The sequence below is a fragment of the Mobula hypostoma genome, chromosome 19 (genome assembly GCF_963921235.1).
Source record: "Mobula hypostoma chromosome 19, sMobHyp1.1, whole genome shotgun sequence".
NCBI classification, from domain to species: domain Eukaryota; kingdom Metazoa; phylum Chordata; class Chondrichthyes; order Myliobatiformes; family Myliobatidae; genus Mobula; species Mobula hypostoma.
Window position 1 is genome coordinate 29,592,164 of NC_086115.1, and position 13,079 is coordinate 29,605,242.

The following is a 13,079-nucleotide window of genomic DNA, read 5'->3' on the forward strand; positions in this document are numbered from 1 at the left end:
ATTTCCAACTTGTGAATCATGTGGGTTATGAACAGTTCACAGGAACAAAACCCTGCTGTAACCTGGGAAGAAACTGTACTAGGCTGAAATTTGACAGGAATAATTTAAGTATTTTCTGCATCAGATTTCCTGTCTTCAACTGTTTCCAATCGCAGCCCGTCTTTCTGTGCCCGAGTCTAGAAGAACAATCTTCTCAGACCTGTCATTTTCATAAACTGACCCACATCCTGTCAGCCCATGTTAATGAACTTTGAAATTGACCAGTTCTTCAATAGTGCTATTCAATGGGGAGCTGAATTCCTGCTGCCCAGGAATAGAGTGGAAATTCGCTCCCCATATATTCTATATCTCATTATGACCAATACCATAGAAGACCTATTAATGACTGTAGAGTAAATAACATCTTCTTTACAGCATTTCTCCAAACTAATTGTCATCACATTATTTGAAAATTTCTTTGATATATATTTCAAATTTTCCTTGTACAGAGCAGCTGATATTCAAATACAGTTGAAAAATAACTAGCATTAAAATGTTTTGCCAAAATACTGTTTTGTTTTTTGTACTTTGGTCAGATTTACACTTCAGGTTAAATTGTTGAGAGATGTTCTTCCCTTCTGCACAGACTATCCAATGTGATTCATGTCCAATAAAGTATTGACCAGGTGGGCCTTAGTCACGTCCACTTAAGTTGGCCACAGTAGTCAGAGGGTGTAATTGAAAACTTCAAATTAATATTTAAAAGTACACTGCTACTTTTAAAATACAATCCACAAAATGAGAAATTAACTGTGAAGATTGGTAGTCTGGTACTTTGGCAAACATTCTATTGCAACTTACTTGACACACAACTCTAAAGGACACTTGGATAAGTACTTGGATAGGTAAAGTTTGAAAGGGATTGGGCCAAATGCTGGCAAAAGCGATTAGCTTAGATGGATGTTTCAGTCAGCATGAAGACCTAAGGGCTGAAAGGTCAGTTTCTGTGCTGTATGTCTAATTCAGATATCAGCAAAATTACAAAAAAATTCATTTTTAACCAGGAATGTGGACTGCATGGCTCAGGAGAAGTTCTCATCATCTACTTTGCATAAAGAATTATCTAGAATTGTTCAATGGGTTTGTCATTAGATATTTTAACTACCCTGATCAGGTCAGTTACAACATGTTCTTGAGATCTGAGTCAAAATTAAAACAGGATACATGAAAAGGAAATGCAAATTTTAATTAGTACATAGGAAGCAATGTACTAACTGGGAGGATGAGATTTAAGTATAGCTATAAAAATAATTTTAAATATATTGTTTAAAATCTGCATTATTAATTTTCTTCCTAAGAGTGAGGCTTCACACTTTTAAAGGGCTGGTTTATAAACTAGCAGATTGTCACCCAAAATTCATTTCATTAGTTTTTTTTGTTGTGTAGACTCCCTTAGTAAAGTTTGAAAAATCATTAGTATTGGGGACGAAGGTTACTATTGACAAGAACTTCCTATGCAGACTTTTTATTGCCACTGTTTGGTGTATGATTTTCCTAGATATTTATTAGCCAGCAATATCAGGACCTACATCTTTGTTCTCTTCAATTGCATTATCTTTCATGACTGCTTAGCAGACTCTGCTTCTCTGCCTTCTCTTTCTCATTTGCTTCTATGTTATATCTTCTGATTTTCTAATAGATCAGTTTGGGATCCACCAAGTTACCTATCTTTACCAGCATTTAAATTCTGCAATATGCACAAAAAAGTTTGTGACATAACCTTGGAAGCTTTGAGGAAATGGTGAAGGAGTAAGCGAAGGTCATACCTACCCAGATTTCCTTCATTTGCAGTCAAATAAATGTAAGTCAAAAAATGTCATTTACAAAAAAATAACAAGAATGTAAGCAACACATATCAAAGTTGCTGGTGAACGCAGCAGGCCAGGCAGCATCTCTAGGAAGAGGTGCAGTCGACGTTTGGGGCCGAAACCCTTCATCAGGACTAACTGAAGGAAGAGCAAGTAAGAGATTTGAAAGTGTGAGGGGGAGGGGGAGATCCAAAATGATAGAAGACAGGAGGGGGAGGGATGGAGCCAAGAATGTAATTACAAGAGTGTAATGAAGTTTACTTCGTAAAGTTAAATCAGGAAAATCTTACATATGTCTTTTTTAGTTTTTTTCACATAAGCCTGCCTTGTCCAAAGATTTTGAATATGGTGAGCAATTAACACATGTTATATGAAGTTATACATTCATCAAATTACTCTGGTAGTTCCACGTTTGGTATAATGCACCTCTCAGTGTGCAAAGAACAGTAGAGGCTTGAGAGATTTATCACCACCTTGTAAGTTTTCATGAATAAAATTTTAAGCTTACATAGAGCTAGAGCTAAACAGCACAAAAGGATTCCCTCACCTCACAGAGTATACACTGATTATTAGCCACCCATTTACACCAATCCCAAACTGATATTGTTTTTTATTTTCCCCTCATTCTCATCAACGGGTAGAATCTCTCCAAATTTTACCCCTCATCAGATTCAAGTTTATTTATCATCAAAACAAACAGTGAAATATGTCATTTGAATTAACAAACAACATAACCTAGGAATGTGGTGGGGGCAGAACACAAGTGTTGCTACATAATCTGCTGCCAGTGCTTGGCAGGACAACACAGAACACAACAAAAGAGAACATAACAACAGCAAAATAAGCCCTGTTTACCCTGCCACCCATCCACACACACACACAGAGTACTCCAACTCGAAGGCAGCATTCCAGGCTCCAGGATTTAGCCAGCAGACTCCAACTTCCAGCCTACTGATTGACCTTTAGGCTCCAATCTTTGGTATCAACCCTTGGAGTAGCTGATAATGGGACCTGGATTGCTGGGTGTGCACCGTAGCGCACTGACTGGCTTGTGTGCCTCTTGCTTGCATTGTCTCCTGGTTGCTGGTCTTTGAGCATAGATGTTCTTCACAGCCCGTCTACATCAATGGACTTTGAATGCAGAGCAGAATCCTGGACTGCAGATATAGAACGTCGAACATAGAATAGTACAGCACAGTACAGGCTCTTCGGCCCACAATGTTGTGCCGACCCTCAAACCCTGCCTCCCATATAAGCCCCCACCTTAGATTCCTCCGTATACCTGTCTAGTAGTCTCTTAAACTTCACTAGTGTATCTGCCTCCACCACTGACTCAGGCAGTGCATTCCACGCACCAACCACTCTCTGAGTAAAAAGCCTTCCTCTAATATCCCCCTTGAACTTCCCACCCCTTACCTTAAAGCCATGTCCTCTTGTATTCAGCAGTGGTGCCCTGGGGAAGAGGCACTGGCTGTCCACTCTATCTGTTCCTCTTATTATCTTGTACACCTCTATCATGTCTCCTCTCATCCTCCTTCTCTCCAAAGGGTAAAGCCCTAGCTCCCTTAATCTCTGATCATAATGCATACTCTCTAAACCAGGCAGCATTCTGGTAAATCTCTTCTGTACCCTTTCCAATGCTTCCACATTCTTCCTATAGTGAGGTGACCAGAACTGGACACAGTACTCCAAGCGTGGCCTAACCAGAGTTTTATAGAGCTGCATCATTACACCGCGACTCTTAAACTCTATCCCTCGACTTATGAAAGCTAACACCCCATAAGCTTTCTTAACTACCCTATCCACCTGTGAGGCAACTTTCAGGGATCTGTGGACATGTACCCCCAGATCCCTCTGCTCCTCCACACTACCAAGTATCCTGCCATTTACTTTGTACTCTGCCTTGAAGTTTGTCCTTCCAAAGTGTACCACCTCACACTTCTCCGGGTTGAACTCCATCTGCCACTTCTCAGCCCACTTCTGCATCCTCTCAATGTCTCTCTGCAATCTTTGACAATCCTCTACACTATCTACAACACCACCAACCTTTCTGTCATCTGCAAACTTGCCAACCCACCCTTCTACCCCCACGTGATATCCTTTATCACGTGTCCATGTCGTTGGACTTTGAACCTGGAGCAGTTGCCTCACTTTTAACTCTGCCATATCTCTGTCCCTAAACCCTTATCTAACCTCTATTTTCCACATCACTGTCCCTAAATCCTAATATAATCTAACCTCAAACTCCCCTCTCTTCCCCCAAACTATCCCTACAAGTCTGAGTCACAATCTTGACAGAGACTGCAGCTTGGTACCATCATGAAAAAAAGGGTAATTTACAGTGCCAGAGACTCAAGTTAAATCTTGACTTCAGGTGCTGTCTGTGTGGAGTTTACAAATTCTCCAATCTCCATCCTGCACATCTTTGGGATGTGGGAGGCAACTCATGTGCCTGCAAAAACCTGATGTACTCATGCAAACTCCACACAGACAACACCTGAACTCAGGACTGAACTTGGATATCTGGTACTTTAAAACAGGTGTGAACTGGTGGCTGAAAATAATATTTGAGTAGATTTGCTGGTTTACAAACAAGGATGAAAATGTATGTGACTGTAGAGAAGATTCACTTTGGTTATTTTCAAACTTTGTCCACAAAGGACAAGACTTAATGAATTTAGTAAGTATTCCACAGTATTAGTTAAATGAGAGAATTGAATAGAATGAATGAGCTTTCAGTGTGAAAGTTTTGATTCCGCTACTATTTTAAACATCGTGGTGCAGAAAAATAGAGCAGTTTTACAAATACAGCTGACATAGATGCACAGTTGCAGTCAAAGGAGTGTTTGTACTGTAAACAGAACAGATCAGTCCCTTGTCCTTGGTGAAGAATATATGTGAGAGGGCTCCATCTCATCAGGAGATGCTATTAAGATTTACCACCTCAAAGACCTTCTGTGGTAGCGAGCATTTGTTAGCATTGTCGGTGACTGTGAATGCTGTCGCTGTAGCCCAATAAAGACCCCTTTGTTGATCCAAGAACAATTCAAGAGATGCCAATTTATTTATCAGTTTAGACAACTCTAGTTTATTTACTGCACCATGAAAGGTTCAAAATAAAAATAATTCAGACAGTATTAATGGTTGCTTAAATATTTTGAGGTTGTGTGTTAGCTTTTCTTTCTGGTGTCCTTCCTTCTCAATTGTGATTGATTGTGGGTACTTCTGGATGGAGTCCAGAGAGGTCTTGAGTGATATAGCTTTGAAGAATGTTAGCAGAGCTGAGAGTCAAGCTTAAAGGGATAGTGAAAGACCCTTCAGCTCCAAAGTTCAAAGTAACTTTATTATCAAAGTACATATATTTCACTGTGTACAACCGTGAGATTCATTTTCTTCCATACATACTCAATAAATCTGTAATAAAATATTAACCATAATAGAATCAAAGAAAGACTGTGCCTACTTGGACATTCACCCAAGTGTGCAAAAGACAACAAACTGAAAGAAATACTAATAATAAATGAATAAACAATAAATATAGAGAATATGATTTGAAGAGTCCTTGAAAGTGAGTATGTAGGTTGTGGGAACATTTCAATGACAGGGCAAGTGAAATTGACTGAAGTTATTTCCTTTGGTTCAAAAACCTGATGGTTGAGGGCTAATAACTGTTCCTGAGCCCGGTGGTGTGGTTCTGGAGGCTTTTGTGCCACCTTCCTGATGGCAGCATCAAGAAGAGAACACGTCCTGCATGGTGGGGGTCACTGTTGATGGATGCTACTTTCCCATGACAGTGTTTCATGTAGATATGCCCAGTGGTGGGAAGGGCTTTACCCGCGATAGACTGAACCATATCCACTACTTTTTGTAGGATTTTTCGCTCAAGGGCTTTGGTGTTTCTGTACTAGGCTGTGATGCAGCCAGTTAATTTATTCTCTTACACATCTATAGAAGCCTGTCAGAGTTTTAGATGTCATGCTGCATCTCAACAAAATCCTATGGAAGTAGAGGCACTGCTGTGCCTTCTTTGTACTTGCCCTTATTTGCTGGGCCGAGAACAGTTCTCTGAATAATAACACCAAGAAATTTAGTGTTGCTGACCCTCTCCACCAGTGGCTCATGGACCAATAGTTTGCTTCTCCTGAATGCATGACCAAAGGATGAATATTAATTACTGCTGCAGGATTCTGTTAATGTCGGTATAAAGCCCTGGTTGAGAGTGTTACTGCTATGCTGTAGGTATTTCATTTTAGCAGTGTGTTCTGTTTTCAGATTGTTTGATTTTGATGAAAAGATAAGGGGAAATGATGTTCAACTTATGAATGTTGTGTCAGCTATGTTGTGGGAGACTATTGCAAAAATTGCCTGGGCCCTGACAGAGGTATTTAAAATGTCCTTAGCTAGGGGAGAGGTGCTGGAGGACTGGGTGATGGCTAGTAGTGTTCCATTGTTCAAGAAAGCCTGTAAGCGTAAGACAGGAAATTACGGGATGGTGACCTGATGTCAGTAGTGGGTATTAGAAGGATCTGGCGATAGATTAAACTTTTTAATTGATATTTTCTTTGCAGTTTAGCAATCAATTTATCTTCTTGTATTTTATATAATTACTTATATAGAAGTAACTGTTTACCATGCTTCCTAGTGGCTATAATATGCATATGCAAGTTTAATATGCCTCTAGTCTCAGTACAATGTATAATTCTGGAAGGTTATTTGAATAATGATTTTGTATTTGTTGAACTCTTAGCTATAAATTTTCATGAAATTTTCCATATCCGTGGGTATAACAATAGCTGTTCTATGCTAGGTGTCATATTAGTTCTTTCTTTCTGTCTTTGCTTCATAAATCTCTGTTATTGTCTGTTCAACTTATCTTTGTTCTATCAACTTTTAATAAAGTGATCGTGAAGCAACAAGTTTTGTGCCTGTTTCCTGACTTCCAAAGTAACCTTGGATTAAAACAACTGAATCCAACAATAGGTCATGTCTAAGCAACCTTATAGAGTTTTTTGAGAATGTTATCAAGAAAGTTGATGAACCAAAGGCAGTGGGCATTGTCTACAGGGACTTTAGCAGGGCCTTTGACAAAGTTACACCTGGGACAATGGTACAGAAGGTTCAATTGCTTAGGATTCAGGATGAAATAGAAAATCATATTCAACATTGGCTTAGCAGAGAAGCCGTAGATTGGGTCGTAGTGGTTGCTTCTCTGACAGGAGGCCAGTAATTAATGGCATGCTGCGGGAATTGGTGCAGGGTCTGTTGTTGTTTGTCATCTGTATTAATGATTGGATGATAGTGTGGTAAACTGGATCAGCAAATTTGCAGATGACTCCAAGATTGGCGGCAAAGTGGACAGTGAAGAAGCCTGTTAAAGTTTGGAATGGAATCCGGACTAGCCGGAAAAATGGGCTGAAAAGTGACAGATGGAATTTAAAGCAGACAAGTATGAGCTGCTGCACATCAGGAGGACAAAGTAGGGTAGATCTTACACAGTGAATGGTAGGGCACTGAGGAGAGTGGTAGAACAAAGGAATCTGGGCATAATTTCTTGAAACTGGTGTCATATGTAGATATATTCATAAATAGAACTTCTAGCACATTAGCCTTCATAATTCAACATTTTGATGCAGTAGTTGGGATATTATGTTCAATTTCTGTAAGATGTTGAGTCCATATATGGAGTATTGCATCCAGTTCTAGTCAACCACCTACGGGAAAAAATATCAATAAGACTGAAAAAGTACAGAAAAATTGACAAGGATGTTGTTGGGACTAGAGGATTGAGTATAAGGAAAGGTTGAATAGGTTAGGGCTTTATTCTCTGGAGCGTAGAAGAATGAAGGGCGATTTGATAGAAGCGTACAAAATTGTATGATGGGTATTGATAGAGTAAATGCAAGCAGGCTTTTTGTACTAAGGTTTGGTGAGCCTAGAAATAGAAGTCATAGGTTAAGGGTGAAGGTGAAATATTTAGGAGGAACCTGAGGGGGAACTTCTTCACTTAAGTGGTGGTGTGAGTGTGGAGTGAGCTGCCAGCGGAAATGGTGGATGCAAAGTCAGCTGCAACTTTCAGAGATGTTTGGATAAGTACATGGGTGAGAGGAGTATGGCAGGCTATGGTCCAAGTGTGAATGATGAGACTTGGCAAAATAACAGTTCAGCTCAGACTAGATGGGCCAAAGGGCCTGTTTCTGTGCTATGGCTCTCTATGACTCTATGATTCTACTCTTTGGAGTAAAAGAACTGCAGATGCTGGAAATCCAGAACAAGAGGAGAACATGTATGACATGCTCATGATTGGGGGAAGAAACAGGTCTGACATTTCATTCAAGTAACTAACATCAAAAAGGGGAAATTGAGATGACAAGTCTGCTCAAGCTGTAGAGAGAACAGAGGGAATGTATGTGATAGGCTCCAGACCAAAATTGATCAAGGTAATAATTACTTTAAACATTAAGATTTCAAATATAATGATGCAGAAATAACTTAAGACATAACAAATTGAAATGGTAGAAATTTAACCACACCTGTGAATAAAAAAGGGGTCGGTTGGTTTGTTATGAATCAGCAGCAATAGAAATGAATATGAGTCGAGATTTTATAAAATAAACAACATTTATTAAGCTCTATTTGAATAAAAAAAATGGAACAGTAAATGATTAACGTAAATGGATGTTAACAGTGTTATGCTTCTATAGTTATCAAACGGTCGAACTTAAAGACAATTCTAACAGATCCTGTTTAAGCACAGTCTTAAGGTGGTAGTTTAATAAGTCCATATGATTTATGAAATAATTGAGTGAGAGACTTCCCGAACCTTGCGATGAAGAAAAGTCGAAACTGTTGACGCCGGTTCCAACCGAGAAATACCTTTTCTGAAGTTATGATGCAGAATATGAGTTAACAAAGTAACTGACCTTTCTGTCAGAAGTGGTCATCACACAAAGCCCAAACTGTGTAAGGGTTAACAAAACGTGTGTGCCACATACGGAGGGCTCCAAATGTCAGTCACACCGGTAATGCATCGAATGCTGCTGGCTACCCCCAATCCCTGTGGGGTTCATTCGGATTCTATGCTCTCACTCTCTCTTCTTCTTCGATAGCGTAACTACCAACGGTGGACTCCCAACAAAACTAACTATGCAACAACTGCCGTTTCCCCTTATATACCAGTTAGAACATGCCATCACGTGACATCACATCACCCCACTATCACAAGACAATTACATCATTCTAATGGCACAAGACCATTACATCATTCCAATAGCATAAGAGTATTACATCATATTCACAAGGTACTCACGGGATACGTAACAGGTTAAATTTAGTTGGTTAAGTCCCAAGATTGTCGCATGTCATGTTGAAAGCTGAGGTGGTGATAATTGAGCTTCCTGTTGTGCATGTTTACAGAAATATAGGAAGTTGAGAACAGAGATGAGTGTGGGAGTTGAATGAGGAATTAAGTGACAGATGACTGGAAGTTCAGGATTTTCTTGCAGATTGAATGGAGCAAATTCTTCAAAGTAGTCACTATATCTGTGTTCGGTTTCTCCAATATAGAGCATTGACCAAATTGGAATAAGTGTACACAGAGTACTGCTTACTTAAAAAGTGTAGGCCCCTAAATAGTCAGGAGGGGTTAAGGAGCAGATGTTGCATCGTCCACAGTTATGTGGGAAAGTGGACCACAGACCATTGGTAGAGATGGAGAATTGAACCAGGGATCTGTGGCTGGTGTCCCTTTCAGAATGCTACGGAGAATGTGGATAGGGATGGAATACCATTAGAGGTGTCGTAAATTATGGCGAATAATCCTTAAATGTGGGGGCTGCTGGGGTGGAAGATGAGGACAAGGGAATCTTATCCTTAATCAGATATTGTGGAGAGGGACTGAGAGCAGAAGTATGAGAAATAGAAGAAGGTTGGTTGAGAACACTTGTGATAGAGGGGGTGCCACATTTAAGGAAGAACACAAACACACGTGTATATATATACACACACTACAGATACATGTAGTGTGTATATACAGTGGCATGCAAAAGTGTGGGCACCCTGGTCAAAATTTCTGTTACTGTGAATAGCTAAGTGAGTAAAAGATGAACTGATTTCTAAAAAGGCATAAAGTTAAAGATGACACATTTCTTTAATATTTTAAGCAAGAAAACTTTTTTATTTCCATCGTTTACAGTTTCAAAATAACAAAAAAGGAAAAGGGCCCGGAGCAAAAGTTTGGGCACCCTGCATGGCAGTATTTAGTAACACCCCCTTTGGCAAGTATCACAGCTGGCAAACACTTTTTGTAGCCTGCTAAGAGTCTTTCAATTCTTGTTTGGGGGATTTTCACCCATTCTTCCTTGCAAAAGGCTTCTAGTTCTGTGAGATTCTTGGGCCGTCTTGCATGCACTGCTCTTTTCAGATCTATCCACAGATTTTCAATGATGTTTAAGTCGGGCGACTGTGAGGGCTGTGGCAAAACCTTCAGCTTGCGCCTCTTGAGGTAGTCCATCGTGGATTTTGAGGTGTGCTTAGGATTATTATCTTGTTGTAGAAGCCATCCTCTTTTCATCTTTGGCCTTTTTACAGACGGTGTGATGTTTGTTTCCAGAATTTGCCAGTATTTAATTGAATTCATTCTTCCCTTTACCAGTAAATGTTCCCCGTGCCACTGGTTGCAACACAAGCCCAAAACATAATCGATCCACCCCTGTGCTTAACAGTTGGAGGGGTGTTCTTTTCATGAAATTCTGCACCCTTTTTTCTCCAAACATACCTTTACTCATTGTAGCCAAGAAGTTATATTTTAACTTCATCATTCTGCAGGACTTGTTTCCAAAATGCATTAGGCTTGTTTAGATGTTCCTTTGCAAACTTCTGACACTGAATTTTTGCCACAATGAGCAAAGGTATGTTTGGAGAAAAAAGGGTGCTGTCATAAAGGGGGCACTGAGAGCGGACCCAAATGCAAGACAGACACTGACATACTTGGAACAGGACTAGGACTAGAGTTAAGCAAGCAAGGGAATTGGGGATGAAAGGACGCTGAACATGACACAGGCCCTGGACGAGACAAGGATACAGGGCCTGGGCTAGGATTTGACTAGGATAGTGGAACCAGGACTAGGAACTGGGAACTAGGAGCCTGGGCTTGGTCTCTGAACCAGAGACTGGACAAGGACCCAGAACCTGGGTCTTGACTCAGGCTCGGGCCTTGGAAGTAGGCGAGGACATGACATGGCTACAGGACGGAACGAGAGACTCCAGGACAGGACAAGGGAACCCCAGCACCGGGCTGGGCAAGGTACTCCTGGGCTGGGCGAGACACATGGACAAGATGAGAACACAAAGCCATGGCTTGGACAGGACAAGGTTCTTGGATCGTGGCTAGGACTGGACGAGACCAGGCCTTGACTTGGTCGAGGGAGAGACAGGAATGCAGAGTCTTGGTCGAGGGTGAGACAGGAACGCAGAGCCTTGGTCGAGGGAGAGACAGGAACACAGAGCCTTGGTCGAGGGAGAGACAGGAACGCAGAGCCAGGACCCCTCCTTGGAAACAGGACGTAGGGCCGGGACTCATACACAGAATGCAGAATACAACGAGATGGTTCCCAATACTAGGTGGCGGCAAACGGCCAGACCTTCCTAGCGAAGGCATGGATACAGACAGTTTCTCAACACTAGGTAGCGGCAAACGGCCAGACCTACCTAGTGAAGGTGTGGACACAGACAGCTCAAAACAACAATAGACAGTTCCTTATCTTGCTCCAGCAATTGAACTTGACAGCGGTGCAGGCAAGGGTTACAGGCGAGGCAAGGGTTCAGACGAAGCAAGGCGCAGCAAGGCTTCAGATGAGGCAACAGAAGGCAGGGGAACAGAAGGGATTCAGACAGTGGGTATGGACAGGAAGAATCCAGTAACCAGAGGCAGCTTCTTCTTCTTTTTTGTTTTATGGCAGTTGGCAACCAGTTTTTCAGTGCATTACTGCCGCCTGTTAGACTTGTGGTGTTCCAACCGAATATGTCCTGGAGTTCTCCACTTTAGACAATCTAGTTCAGCCTGCAGTTCTTTATTAGCATCACTCTGTAGTTGCAGTTCCTTGTGAATGCTTAATACGCTCATTAGATCACGCTGCAAACTGCTATTCTTCCCTAATTTTGTCACACATTTTCATGTAGTTGCATTACCTCAATTACATTGATTTCATCTACATCACTTGTAAGATGAAAATCATCTTGTTAAAGAATAGTAATTATCGCACGTTATACTTTTAAAATTGCTGTTTTTCCAAGTCTATCTGCTTTTTCAGGTTTTCTTTTTCTTGGATCGTAGCCTGCAGTTGTTTACTGAGACCTCGGAGTTCTTCTTCATTTGTTTCCATGTTTTCATTTTATAATCCGAATGTAGATAATTCACTTTGCAACAAATTCCTTTTCCTTTTGTATCCTTGTAATAATTTTTTCCATTTTCCAATCTCTTTCCAACTCAGTTGTTCTTGTCGGGTACTTCTATTTGTTGTTGGAGCTCTGCACATTTACCCTGGGCTTCAACCATAAAATCTGAGGATTTTCCTCAAGTTCTGAAACATATTTCTTAAATTCTTGACCATTTGCGATAAATATATTGCCATTAAGATTCCATCTTTCCTGCCTGTGAACTGTTGGATCCTCCATTCAGCATTTCTTTGACTTCTTCCCACCTAATCCCTTTAATACCAAGATACTTTTCTGCAGACTTGACAATAATTTTAATTTTCTCAGTTCTTTTGCTTGTTTGCGCTGAACAATTAATTGCATCCACCGTAAAAAGTACGAAATCCTTTCTACTTATTAATAGTGTATCCTTATTTTTCACATTACAGCTCTCACAATTCACCAGTTTATTATTCCCTGTATTTGTTTGCTTGACAGCCTTTTTAGCACATTCTTTCACTGCCGCTGCATAACTGATTCCTTGAGTTACTTTTACATATTGTATCTCAGCCGCCTTCTTGCTATAAATGCATCCTCAATAAGCTGTGCTGTGTTCCTCGCCATAATTGCAGCATTTCAGCCTAGCTCCCACTTCACATTTCCCATATTCATGTTCTCCAGCGCATCTCCTACATCTTTGTTTTCCTCTGCAGACCATCACAATGTGCCCAAATTTCTGACATTTATAGCATCTTAAAGGCAGCGGTATATATATTCTAGCCGCATAATACATATACCCTAAGTAAATGTTAGTCAGCAATC